A 13,726-nucleotide genomic window follows, 5' to 3' on the forward strand; every position below is an offset into this window, starting at 1 on the left:
TGGGGGGGGTCTAGAGTCAACACTTTAAAATCTTGCTCCTCCAAAGCCCACCATGTTCTCTATACATTTTACTTTACAAGACTCGCATACAAACACGTTATACATACATGCAGATAGTTAGATAAATAGATATAGCTGTGCTGTGTGTGTGATAATCGAGGTAGAAAGATCAATAGATAAAACAGAAATGTGTCTGCTATGCAACGTCAGGTGTCGATTTGACACTGACTTGTGTTTGATAGCCTAAGTCTGTCAATGATTAAAAACAAAAGAGAAAGGAAGAACTATTCTGGCTCAGTGTACATGTATAATAAGCACAGCCTTTCACATATAGATACCTGTGTGTATGTAAGACCCGGGGACGATTCCTTCGACTAAAGGTAGTACTCCAGCATGACCGCAGCCAAATGACTGCATAAAGTCGTCTAAAAATCCATAAGTCGGGGAAAATATGCACTTGTCTGTCAATAGGGTGGGTGCTATCCTCTGAAGGGTTTGTGTACCCCCTTGCTATCTAATGTCAGGTTATCTAATACCCAGTGCGAAAATTATTGATAACATCAGCTGAAATGGATCTCCAATACTATATCAAATATAATATCATGCACTCCTGAGCTATTAAAATTATCTTTGCCTCTGGCAAAATGTATCATTATCACCAAATGGTAATTGAGACTATCTCCACTTGGGAAGGGGAGATAATCTCGAAAATCAAGAATATTTTTGAAATTGACATTCTATTAAAGTAAAAGACAGTCTTAATGTCTGCAGATAAGAGGACAGTCGTGGACAGGTTTTCTGACTCAATAGGCATTGTGTCGATGACGCCTATATACCTACACACACACACACACACACACACACACACCTGCTGCAAGAGATGCCTATCAATGCCATATTTGTATAAAAGGGTGTTGGTCTCTTGTGAGACTGAAAAGCCACATACCTGTTGTTCAGGTTCAAGAGAACAATCAGGTAAAAGGTTTTGCTCGAAACAGCTCTGCAGTTATTGGGGGGGAGCAGGGTGTGTGTGTGCTTTGGAGTAGATTTTTCCAATCTCTTGAAAACCATTCAGCAACTGCATTGCTCCACCTGTTTATGAGTCTTGCAACATGTCTAGCCCAGCAGAATTCTGTGGTCATCTCATTCGGTTTGCTCTGTTCTCAAATTACCTCATTTCAGATATACTCCCACAATGATATTCCTAGCATGGGTCTTTCTATGGGCTTGGCGTTAGGAAGGGCATCGGACTGTAGAAACATTGCCAGATCAGACTGGGGCCTGGTGCAGCCGCTGGCTCTCCAGACCTGTCAAACTGTCCAACCCATGCCAGCATGGAAAACGGATGTTAAACGATGATGATGATATATATGTGTGTGTGTGTGTGTGTGTGGAGGTGTAATGGCCCAGTGGTTAAGGCAGCGGACTCATGGTCATAGGATTGCTGTTTCGATTCCCAGACTGGGTGTTGTGTTTATTGAGCGAAAACACTTAAAGCTCCACGAGGCTCTGGCAGGGGGTGGTGGCGAACCCTGCAGTACTCTTTCACCACAACTTTCTCTCAAGCTTTCTTCCTGTTTCTGTTGTACCTGTATTTCAAAGGGCCAGCTTTGTCATACTCTGTGTCACGCTGAATATCCCCGAGAACTACGTTGAGGGTACACGTGTCTGTGGAGTGCTCAGCCACTTGCACGTTAATTTCACGAGCAGGCTGTTCCGTTGATCGGATCAACTGGAACCCTCGTCATTGTAACTGATGGAGTGCCATAATGTATTTGTATGCATATGTGTACATGCGTATGTATATATATATATGTATTTTATTCTTTTACTTGTTTCAGTTATTTGACTGGCCATGCTAGAGCACCACCTTAAAGGGTATGGTCATGTGATGCATATGAATGAGGTTATGTGATGCATATGAATGAGGTTAACTCTGTGGAGGGAACTTGTAGTAGAGGTAGGTCGAAGAAGACATGAGATGAAGTAGTGAAGCATGATCTTCGAACTTTGAGCCTCAGAGGCATTGACTTGTGATTGAGATCTCATCCATACACATCACATGACCAGACCAGCACAGTTGTCTCTCTCGCACACCACATCTGATGCCTCTCATGCTTAACTTTTCTCTTAAGATGTTTACACTCTGTTGAACACGCACACTGACATTGCACACCCAGCGGAGTATGCTGGCTTCATTTCTTTCAAGCCTACACATGTCCTCAGGTAGTCACAACCCATGTTTCACTGCCATGTAGCATAGCTGTATGCACATAGGCATCATACAATCTGCCTTTCACTCTGGGAGAGAGGCCCTTTGTTGCTAGCAGCGGTAGGAGCTTTCTGAACTTTGCCCAACCTAATCTTACTCTCACACTTCCACTATTAACTTGGTCACCTAGAAAACGAAAGCTATCTACTACCTCTAGCTTACCCCACTGACAGTTGATGGAGTCTATTTTCTGTACATTTTCAACATTTATTGTACCTGTGCATCTTCCGCATACGAAAGCTGTTTTCCCTGTTAGCCTTCCTCTGATGTTGCTGCACCTTTTATGTGTCCAAAGCTTATACTGGGTGCATCTTATGGACTTTCTACCTATGCCTTTTCTACATATTGAGCCAGGTCCTCTACCTGAAGGCATTTGTGATTTGTCTGCCTTTCTTCTTAGTATGAGTTTGGCTTTTGCTAGGTTAACTCTAAGGCCCTTTGATTCTAGACCTTGCTTCCATACCTGGTACTTCTTCTGTAGTTCTGGTAGTGATTCAGCTATAAGAGCAAGGTCATCAGCAGAGAGGAGCTCCCAAAGGCAGCCTGTCTTAAATTCCTCTATTATTGCCTGGAGGACTATGATGAACAAGAGGGGGCTAAGGACAGATCCTTGGTGAGCCCCTACTTCTGCCCTGAATTCTGCACTGTACTCATTGCCAACCTTCACCTTACTATATATATATATATCTGTGTGGTGGTCTTTGTGTCTGTTTGTCCCCCCCCCCCACAACCACTTGACAACTGGTGTTGGTATGTTTACATCCTCATAACTTAGCTGTTCGGCAAGAGAAACCGTTTGTCAGGTACGGTGGTCTTGAGTCACTATGTTACTCTCTATCTATCTCACTATTTGTCTATCTATTTGCCTCCCTATTTCTCTCTCTCTCTCTCTCTCTCTCTCTCTCTTCACTACCACTATCATCATCTACACGTCCCCCATCAATACTAGTATTAGTGCAACTACTGCCATCACCAACAATAACAACATCAATAATTTTGTACCAAAAAAGCAACTCCATCTAAAATTAAAGACAATCACAAGATATTTTGGTTCCCCAGTGTATTTTAAAAGTTGAATGAAATGTTTTAAATCTTGGTCATATGAACTTTAATCTTATTTTATAAATTATTTTCATTTAAGGGAGGTGGGTTTAGGGTTGAGTTTTTGCCAGTGCGGACATTAATGCTTCTTTGAATTCTCTCTGATTCATGCAGACACTGGAAAAGTGGACATTAGTATGATGACTTTCAGAAACATTTTTTCCTGCTCAGAATTGCTGAAGCATGGAATAAACTACTTGCATTAGTTGTTAGCTGTCTGGACCCTACATCCCTTAAAATAGCAGTTTAAGCGGGGGCTGATGTAAGCAACGGTTGTTTCTAATAAACTCTGTGTGGCTTTGTGCCTAAGTTGGCTATTGTAATAATAATAATAATAAGTATATTTTATTTGCTACAAAGGCAACCGACGAAAAGGGGATTTCAAGGATGAATAATGAAAATGGTGGCAGTTTACATAAAATCAGTTATGTGAGAAGGTAGGTCCTGGAAAATACAAGTGTACAAAAGGGCTGAAGTAAGATATCCCAACAGAGGGACAGTCTCTTCAAGAAAAACTCCACACAACATAGGTGCAGGAGTGGCTGTGTGGTAAGTAGCTTGCTTACCAACCACATGGTCCCGGGTTCAGTCCCACTGCGTGGCACCTTGGGCAAGTGTCTTCTACTATAGCCTCGGGCTGACAAAAGCCTTGTGAGTGGATTTGGTGGACGGAAACTGAAAGAAGCCCTTCGTATATATATATATATATATATATATATATATATATATATATATATATATATATATATATATATATATATATGTATATATATATGTATGTATGTGTGTATATATGTTTGTTTGTCTGTGTTTGTTCCCCCAACATCACTTGACAACCGATGCTGGTGTGTTTACGTCCCCGTAACTTAGCAGTTGGGCAAAAGACACTGATAGAATAAGTACTAGGCTTCCAAAGAATAAGTCCTGGGGTCGATTTGCTCGACTAAAAGCAGTGCACCAGCATGGCCACAGTCAAATGACTGAAACAAGTAAAGGAGTAAAGAGAGAGTACAACTATGATTACTCTGACTAGCCCTGTCCAAAATGTTTTCTCTGACATCCGGATTGTATGCTGAGAATAGATCCGTCCATGGAGGCCGTTGTTGCAGATTCACTGGAGAACAGAACTTCACCTTCCTCTCCGCAACTTGAAGTTTCTTAAAGTGCTTTGTTTAAAGTAGAACATTTCTCTTCTCAGGCGTTTCAATCTTGTTCACCATAGAATATATTTTGGTTACGACCACTTAGAAGAAGAGATCTGCATACCTTTCCTGTCAGGTAGACTTGTTCTAATTTCTGAAATAGTTGACCATCAAAGCAAATGAGGTTCATTATTATATTTTCAACTCTCTATATTTTGTGTTTGAATTCTTCAGGCTTCCTTTGGCATTTCACCATTTTGTGTGCCAAAAATACGTGTGCCATTGAGCATTTTCAGGCTTGAATCAATCAACACTACATCATCTTTCTTCCTCACAAAAGCCACTTCTGTAGTTGTGAATTGGCAAAACTGCTAAGGTTTCGGCCAAAATGCCTGCCTTGTTTATTTCTGATCCCTTCAATCCCTGAAAATCATTTCAATGTAAAGTGCTGATTTAAAGTACCAGTGATAAACTGACTCTATTTAATATTGCTATAGAGTACCCACGATGAAGATATGTCAAGTTTATGAAGGCAATATGGCTTGCTGAAAATGCTAGTACCGTTTTTTGGTAGATATTGATGAACATCATCATCATTTAACATCTGTTTTCTATACTGGCATGGGTTGAGCAGTTTAGCAGGAGCTGGCAATTGGAGAGCTCCACCAAGCTCCAGTTGTCTGTTTTGACTTAGTTTATATGGCTGGATGCCCTTCCTAAAGCCAACCACTCTACAGAGTGTACTGGGTGCTTTATACATGGCACCAGCACACATGCTTTCAATGTGGTATCATCATGAGAATAACCATGAAATTTAATTTCAACCCCCAGTCCACTCAGCTGGCAAAAGTGAGTAACGCTGCGATGGACTGGCGTCCCGTCCAGGAGGGGAATATGTATGCCATTGAAACTGGGAAACCGGCCCTTGTGAATTGGTACAACTCGAGAAGGAATGCTTTTACACACATATATGTGTGTATTTCTATTTTCCTTTACTCTCTTCTTTCTCTCTCTCTCCCTCCTCCTCTGCCCCACTTACCAATTATGTCTTGCTTTCTAACCAGCCTCTTGACTTTCTTAGCTTCAGTCTTTCCAAGGAGAATGGATGCTGGGTTTATTCTTTTGGCTTTGGAATAAAAGGAAATAACAAAAATATCCTACCATCAACTGAAGCATACCTAAACACACACACACACACACACATATATATGGAGTGTGTGTGTGTGTATGTATAATGTTTTGTATGCATACATATCTATCTTAGTATGAACCATCAGTACCTTACCTTAACCGATATTGATTACCTTTCATAGGGTTTTTTTCTCACCTCACCTGTAGGTGTTGATGAGCCACTGATCACTTTACCTGTCGAGGAAATTTACTTTGGATGGTATTCAATTAAGTGCTAATCAGACTTAACGAATATTGCTAAAGATGTCAGTTAAAGACACGCTCTGTAAAAATTAATCAATTATCAACATACATCAGTTGGTTCCGACAAGAGGGAGAGGAAGAAGAGGAAGCAGGTAATAAGCTACATTCACGGAACATCCTTCGTTCTTTCTTTCTTTCTTTCACCGTCATTCTTACTCTCTCTCTCCTCTCATTCTTTCTCCCTGCTGTCTCTTTCTTATTCTATTCCCCCCTCTCTCTCTCTTTCTCTTCTACTTACTGTCATGCATGTATCTAATCACACACCCCACACACACACACCTTTGCATTAAAATTGATTTTTATTCAATTTTTCTGTTTGTTCAGTTGGCTGTGAACCCAGGATGAAAATGTTTTAGTTGGCTGGCTGGATTTGAAATTACTTTGTTCTTTGACACTTTCATTAACCCTTGGCAGGAACGAAATAACTACAAACCATTCATCACCTTATTCCAGCCTCTCACAGCTATTACAATGTTTCATTAAACAGCTTAGCAGCTGCTAAGTGATGTTTAGTCTCACATCAACCTTGATTGAACAAACCTATCATTGCAGATATTTCAACTTTAATCATCTCAATTTCTTTTCTCCAAACCTAGTGTGTCTAACATTGCATCCAGTGTGGCCATCCTTTTTTCAAACTGATATAGTGTCATTCTGGAATGATTTTGCTATTCTTTCCAACAGGTTGAGTATAGAATCTCCTACATAGAGTTTTTTCAGACCTGCTCTAACTATTGAACATATAACAATTTTGATAGGGGTTTCTGCATATGAATGTGGTTGTGTGTGATCTTTATTGTTGAAGGACAGTAGATTTAAGTGTTAGAGCAATGGATTCAACGATGGATCAGGGGATTACCCTTTAGCATTTAAACTGGTCATATCTGGCTCAAATATTTCACCTGTTTTATGTTCAAACTGACCAGATCTGGCTTCTCACACCATACCCTACAATATCATAAACATAAACAGTCTCATCATCAAAATCTCGAATGCATAATTAATTCAAGACAATGGGAATAAACAAACATTACACTTGACAGACTAATCCGAATACTAAAAGGTTAAATGATCAGCAGATTAAATCACAGATCAGTGGGTTAAATAGCAGATTTTAATTGACTCTACTCATTGATTTGCTATAAAAGCTGGAATGGAACTTAAAAAAAAAAACTAGAAAACGTTCAGGTTTTATGATGAGTTGCTACGTGAAGAATGGGAATGTGTTACGGAACCTGCTTTTGTAGCATATATTGAATCACGACAATTATGCCGTTCCAGTAACAATGGTCTTTTGTTGTTCTACCCCAGTTGTTTTGCATGTCAGCGAAAGAGTCATTCGGTGTAGTGGAACAAGTGGATGGGGGTCGAAGCTTTGTGCCATAGACAAAAAGAAAAAAAAAATACCTCATTCTCGTTTAAATCAACTTGAATTTTGGTTTGGGATTTTTACTCCTTTTTTTAATTGTTTTTTATCTTTTTGAAATCAAGACAACATGAATATTTCAAACTTCCTTCCATTAAACTCCACCTTTGATAAACAATAATTAGCAGAAATAAGTTCCCAGCCCTATTCAAAGAGATATACAAGCACCAATAATTTTCCTATGCATAAGAAATTAATCATTATTACATTAGGGAAGTTGCCAACAAATTGTGATTAATCACATGACATACAACCGTATCTGTCACTAATGGCTATATACCCACACCTACCCTTTTTATTTGTCTCTGTTTTTCTGTTTTTTTTTTTTATCTTGCTCTTCACGACTGTTACTTTTCTGTTGTTCAGAACAACTAAAGCTCACAGAAAGCTAATCTTCCTAATTACAGGAAACCACAGGCCTAGGGCTTATCTCTCACTTTTGTAGTGTTATAGGTGCAAGTATGGTTATGTGGTTAAGAAGCATGCTTTGCAACCGTGTGGTTTTGAGTTCAGGCACACTGCATGGCACTTTGAGCAAGTGTTTTCTACTAGAATCCCTGACTGACCATTGCCTTGTGAGTGAATGTGGTAAAAGGAGAATCTTTGGAAACCTATTGCGTGTGTGTGTGTGTGTGCACGCCTGCCCTACCCCCATTGTTGCTTGACGACCAGTGTTTGTTTGTTTATGTCCCCATAACTTAGCAGTTCAGCCAAAGAGACTGATGCAATAAGTATCAAACTTAAAAGGCAAATACTTGAGTCAGTCTAAATTCTTTAAGGTGGTGCTGCAACATGGCCACAGTCTAAAATGACATGAAATTTCTTCCTGGCTAAAAGACTGGTCTCCTGCAAGTAGTCTTGTGCTTGGAATTGAGTCCTGAACTGGATACCAATGTGTCTGCCATTAATTCTACTATACAGCCATTTTATCACACCAGGCAAATTACATTACCCACAATAGCTATTTAGACTTAGGTGGATTTGGCCATTTAGAATTTAGTGCCTTATCCATAGATACAAGGCAGTAACGCCGACAGGAATCAAATCACTGAATTCTTGAACAGCTGCAGTTGTTTAGCATCAGATTGTCTCTGATTCAATTGGTATACAATCAAACATATCCTCACCATGTCTCATCTTTATTCTAGAAATTGTGTATCTAACTCATATTGTGCATGTCCAACATATGTCATTTAAGAAGATACAGATCAATTTGAGAATGATTTTTCTGCTATTTCTAGGAGGTAGGACAATCATGGGAGACCTCTTTGTTGTCTCTTGAATGGTTGTGCCACATCATATTGGTTCTGCCATTTGAATTCATAGAGAAGAGAGAGAGATTTACTGTAAGGAAAGAAATGGAAATCGTTTTGAAATTACAAGTCAGCTAACTTGTGTTTTAGTTCAACAAGTTTATATTCTGTCCCCCACCCCAGCTCTCTAATGCGTGTCTTGGTACTGATATTTGACTAAAGAGCTACGTTGTGGGTATGTGTGTCTGCATGTTAATTTCACAAGCAGGCCAGATCAACTGGAACCCTCATTGTTGTAACCGATGAAGTGCTAGTTAATAACTAGATAGATAGATAGATAGATAGAGAGAGAGAGAGAGAGAGAGAGAGAGAGAGAGAGAGAGAGAGAGAGAGATTTTCCTGACTTAGGGACTCTTAGACGACTTACACACACATGCTTCCATATTCTGTGGAGTATATTGCAATAGATTGTCTGCATCTTGTGCCATATGGCTGCAATTCTTGGCAGTGTGCTCTACATAATCACCAAAGACTCACCATGGGTATTATACATCTATTACAATGGGACTGGAATTGTATGACCTAAAATATTCAACAAAGAATATCCCAACTCCATTGAACGAGCTCTGTATAAGGCTGCTGCTACTGCTGTTGGAGATTTCATAATGGCTACCTCTGATGAGTGCAGGATTATATAATTGGACTTTTATCCAACTGAAGGGCTGCTGCAATAAGTGTGTGAATCTGAGAGGGGGAATATATTCAATAAAATCCTAATTAACTGATCCTCCTGTATTTTCTTTTACCCAAAGCCAGGAACATTTTACCATCTTCTCGTAGATTACAATAGCTTATTTTGATAGGGGTGAATGTCTTTCCCCAAAAGCTTAATTTAATCAGGGAGCAAAGGGAAAGATTTCATCAGGATATAAGAACAATAGAAGATAGGATGATCTCTTGATGGCAGATTATTAGGGAAGAACATTTAGTGGGGCAGTTTTGGTAAATCTTAATCTTGAATGGATTTTGAAAGAATCTTATCTACTGAATAACTGATAATCTTGTTTTATTCGTTGGCTCCAATTATTACAGATTCTCTTATTGTGTATTCTGAGTTTTTGTGTTGAAATAAATTGATCAGGTGTTTATGTGTGTATTATATAACTGTTTAGATATAAATAATCTCCTGGATTCTTAGCCTTGAAGTCTTGTATAATAAATTGTTTTGTCCTCATCCAAGTCAAGTCTGATTAAGAAATCTACATACACCACACAAAATAGAACATCCATTTACACACACACACACACACACACACACACGCATACATAATTTCAATTTGTTTTACACAAACTAGTCTGTTTGATTCATATCAGAATTTTGTTGTAAATAGATAAAAAAAAAAACCCCAAAAATCTACTGCAAAAAAAAATGAAAATAAAATTGGAATAAAGAGAGCAAAATCCCATTGAAGACAGCATCATTGCACCATTGTTGGAATAAGGAGCCTGTCTGCTCTTACTGTTGTCATCAGCTGTGATAATTCTCTTGCTAATTGCCTACAAACCTAATTAAAGCCTCAACACTTGCTAAGCAGCATAGATTCTACTGTTAATGCCAAAATTGTTTTTTTTTTTAATCTTTTTTTTTCCCTAGTTTCTGCTATTCAGTTATCTTTTATGCTTTCTCAGAAGATCATTACTTGATTTGTTGTTCTACTACTACTACTATTATTATTATTATTATTATTATTGATTTTAATTCTTTGTAAAGGTTTTAGTTCTTTTTAGTGGCTGTTGTTGTTGTTAGTATATTCTTCACTTTCATCTTGTTTCTGTCTCATCATTTAATTTTATCCAGCTTTTCATTCTCCTTGACTTTCTCTCTATATTATTTTGGGTTATTTTTGTTTTACTTCTAGTTTTTTTTGGTTGTTTTTCTTTTTTTTTTGTATTTTTTAAGGTGTATTTTCTTTTATTTACTACTTTCTCTGGAAATCAATAAATTTTCTTTGTGGAAAATTAAAATGACAAAAAGATTTTTTATTTTTGCAGTTTTTTAAGAAATATTTATTTTTTATCATTTTTCTTTTCTTCTTTTTATTGAAAAATGTAATAATAATTAAACTTTTTTTTAAATTTAAATATATTTTTCTAGATCCCCACCATCTCCCAGTTAAAAAAAATACATATATATATATAAATGGTTGGAGTTATGTTAGAAAGTTTTTTCTTTTTTTTAATATGCTCATCTATTGTCCAGTAAATTTCCATAGTTTTTTTTTTCTTTCTTCTTTTTAGTTTTTTCAAATTTTTAAATGTAATTTGTCTTTACACAATTCTTGAAAATATTGTCTCCATATTTTCAAGAGGTAATTATATTTATGCAAAACACAGTCTTTTCGTTCATATATTTTAAACATTTCTTTATTTTCATAAATAGATAACTGACTGGACAAATAAAATATTGAATTACTAATTCCTAAGACGTGTGTTTATGGCAGTAAATTGGCCAAATCATTAGCATCATCATCATCATCATCATCATCACCATCATTATTTTAACATCCACTTTTCCATGGCACAATTTCTTACAAGTTAATATCTTATGAAAAATACTCAAAAGGAAGGCATTGGGTAACCACTCTTTCTATTTTCCCCTCAAGGAATCCCCAGTGGTCATTTGTCAGCTTGATGGTACAAGGAATGAAGGAAACATGTTCATATCTAAAGGGAAGCTTTTTTTGTTGTTTTTTAATGTCTTAGCAAAGAAAGGACAGTGTCTTAGCTCTGTGACTTTTAGGAGGAAGACCAGACATTATTCTCAGCCTGGAGGCCTAACTCAAACGCTTGCAATGGAGTGGTGTCTTATGACACCCAGGGGCAAGTGTTGATGCTAAACTGGGTGAGAGGTTAAGTCTACCATTTCCACTTAACTCTTTGGAGGTTTCATTTTACCTTGTTGTTTGACACCAGTCAGTCCTGACAGGGTCCACAGGTATATGACCATAGTCCTGATAGTCCACAGCCATGACGATAGTGTGTTTTCTTCTGGAATAGCATACCTCAAACAACATTAGACAATGTGTCCTTTCATTAGATTATAAGTTATTGTTTGAGGGAAATTTGGCTGCTGTTTTTAGCAGTTTGAGTGACTACAGTTTTACTGTAAAGAATTAGTACCAAATAATGATCAGTTTATTAGTAAGCAATACTAAAAACCGTCATTTGATGCAAAAAAAAAACCAAAAAAAAAAACCCAAGCTAAATTCTAAGTATATAATGAAGCATTTTTCTTTCTACTGTAGGCAGGAGGGGGATAGTCAAATATGTCAGCCCTGATGCTAAACTGGTACTTATTTTGTCAATTGTGAAAGGACGAAATGTCTGATTTAGGCCAAATTCCTATCTACAGTCTAAGATATCACTTCATGCTCCTGAAATTGTTGATTTGTGTCACCCGCGGAAAATATTACTTCCAGTGGGAGCAGGTTTAGATGTGCAGGCAAGAATTTTGCTTCACAACAACACTGTTCTGAGTTCTGTGTGGAACCTTGAGCCTGTCTTTTGTCATAGTTCTGAGTTGACTAGAACCTTATGAGTGGAATTTGATGGAGCAGACAGATTATGTAGCAGCCTCTCATGTACATATGTGAGTGTGTGTGTGTCTTTTTATATACATGTTTATGCATGTTTAAATGTCTTTTGTTGTAAGCACTGAGAAGAAAATGGTGCTCTTTGAATGGAATCTCCTGCATATTTGTTCTGTAATGAGTTGCTGGAACTTCCTTGTCATTCTCACCGTCAGAAATACAGTGAAAAAGCGACTGGCCCTTTGAAAACCTGTAGCTAATGATGCTATTGTTCACACTATCTGATTATAATCCATATTCCATATTCAATTTGAAATTTCTCTTTTTAAAGGCAACAAAAATAAAAAATAAAAGTAGGCAACAAAACAAAAACAAAAACCTTTCTCCTCATTTCCCTTTTCATCTTTTCCTTTGTCTTCTTATCTTTTGTTTGTTTTATCTTCCTCATCTTCTCATCGTATTGTTTCCCCTCTCCTCTTCATTTTTTCTTTCTTTTTTCTTCCTTTTGTATTTTCGATGTGGTAGAGGGTGTGTGTGGTGTAATCAGTCAGCTGATCAATATCGATATATATTACATTAACAATATCTTGTTTTACTGATTGGTTAACGAGTGAGATTATAAAAAATCAATTAGTTTTTGCCTCACTTTGAACTCAATAACTCAAGCCTGAATTCTACAGAGTCACTGAGCTTTTGACCTACATTACATTAAGTAAGTGGGGCATCTATACCGGAACACAACGCCCTCTGTCTGTACCATTTCATGGGTGTGAACCACGAAAGTGCTACTAAACATTAATTTAACATTAACTTAACTATTATTTTTCATGCAGATGGTGTGCTTGAGTAATTTATCCCACCAAAATATGCGCATTTTCAAAAACATCAACTCCTCTTTTAGTTCTTTGGGTTTTGAACTGTGGCCATGCTGGGGCACTACATTGAAGAGCTTTAGTCAATCATCATCTCGGTACTTCTTTTCAATTCTGTCACTATTTTATTAATCTGTATTTGCTTCTCTGCTAAGTTATATACACATAAACACAGTCCCTCTTTTTGTTAAATTCAGTCATTGTCTGCCTCTGTGACTGTCTTTACAAACTCCCACGTACACATTCACATCACACACACATTCATGCCATGACCGCAGCCACTTGGCTGAAACACATAAATAAATAAATAAATAAATATATATATATATATATATTGGAGTGGTTGGCATCAGGAAGGGCATCTAGCCGTAGAAACCATGCCAATCAGATTGGAGCCTGGCACAGCTTTCTATCGTGCCAGTCCAGTCAAACCATCCAACCCATGCCAGCATGGATAACAGACATTAAATGATGATGTATACACATGCATGCACGCATACACATACATACACACACATATATATATATATATATATATGATGATGATGATGATGATGATAATATATATATATATATATATATATATATAGATAGATAGATAGATAGATAGATAGATAGATAGATAGATAGATAGAT

At 37.5% G+C, this 13,726-nt stretch overlaps 1 protein-coding gene across 1 annotated transcript in view; it reads left to right on the forward strand.

Moving 5' to 3' along the window:
• LOC106867778 (post-GPI attachment to proteins factor 2-like) overlaps positions 1-13,726 on the forward strand; it is a 99,855-nt gene that overhangs the window by 5,628 nt on the left and 80,501 nt on the right. The gene's annotated exons all lie outside the window — the stretch shown is intronic.

The sequence above is a fragment of the Octopus bimaculoides genome, chromosome 13 (assembly GCF_001194135.2).
Source record: "Octopus bimaculoides isolate UCB-OBI-ISO-001 chromosome 13, ASM119413v2, whole genome shotgun sequence".
NCBI classification, from domain to species: domain Eukaryota; kingdom Metazoa; phylum Mollusca; class Cephalopoda; order Octopoda; family Octopodidae; genus Octopus; species Octopus bimaculoides.